A 1294-nucleotide genomic window follows, 5' to 3' on the forward strand; every position below is an offset into this window, starting at 1 on the left:
GAATCCAAGAGATAACTACTTAATCTAAGGTAGAACGGAGGTGGTTGTCAGGCACGCGTTCATAGTTGAGAATGATGATGAATGTCACGGATCATCACATTCATCCGGGTTAAGAACAAGTATTATCTTAGAATGGAAGCAAGCATGATTGAATGAGAAACAGTAGTAATTGCATTAATCCATCAAGACACAGCAGAGCTCCTCACCACCAACCATGGGGTTTAGAGACTCATGCTGTGGAAGATACAAAGAGAAACGTGTAAAGTGTCATGAGGTACAGATACCATGTCAAAAGATCCTATTAATAGTAAACTAGTAACCTAGGGTATACATAAATGAGTAAATGACGTAAAAATCCACTTCTGGGTCCACTTGGTGTGTGCTTGGTTTGAGCATTGAAGCTTTTATGTGTAGAGACGTTTTCTGGAGTTAAACGCCAGTTCTCATGCCAGTTTGGGCGTTTAACCCCAAGTTTTATGCCAGTTCCAGCGTTAAACGCTGGAATTTCTGAGGCTGATTTGCCACGCCGGTTTGGGCCATCAAATATTGGGCAAAATATGGACTATCATATATTGCTGGAAAGCCCAGGATGTCTACTTTCCAACGCCGTTGAGAGCGCGCCAATTGGGCTTCTGTAGCTCCAGAAAAGCCACTTCGAGTGCAGGGAGGTCAGAATCCAACAGCATCTGTAGTCCTTTTCAGTCTCTGAATCAGATTTTTGCTCAGAACCCTCAATTTCAGCCAGAAAATACCTGAAATCACAGAAAAACACACAAACTCATAGTAAAGTCCGGAAAAGTGAATTTTAGCTAAAAACTAATAAAAATATACTAAAAACTAACTAGATTATACTAAAAACATACTAAAAACAATGCCAAAAAGCGTATAAATTATCCGCTCATCACATATACAGCTATTCCGGCTCACGGTTCAATCCATAACCAGCCAATATTCATAGCATACACAGCTATTCCAGCTCACGGTTAAATCCATAACCAGCCAATATATAAACAATTACGGCCCTTCGGCCAATGGCATAACCAGCACTTCCACCACCATCCTCCACATCTCAGATAATCATCTTTGATCCTCATTGATCATTCATTTTTCCCTTGCTTCACTCGCAAGTTACCTCATTCACTAGCCTTTCTTCTCACAGCTAGACACATCATAATGATTTAAGATATAAGTGGTGAGATCGGAGGCTTAGAAGTACGAAATTTGGTTTTTAAAACTCAAAAATCAACTTTGGGATGAAAGCAGGTCCACGCGTACGCGCACTCCACGCACACGT

The sequence above is a fragment of the Arachis duranensis genome, chromosome 10, assembly GCF_000817695.3.
Source record: "Arachis duranensis cultivar V14167 chromosome 10, aradu.V14167.gnm2.J7QH, whole genome shotgun sequence".
Taxonomy (NCBI): Eukaryota; Viridiplantae; Streptophyta; class Magnoliopsida; order Fabales; family Fabaceae; genus Arachis; species Arachis duranensis.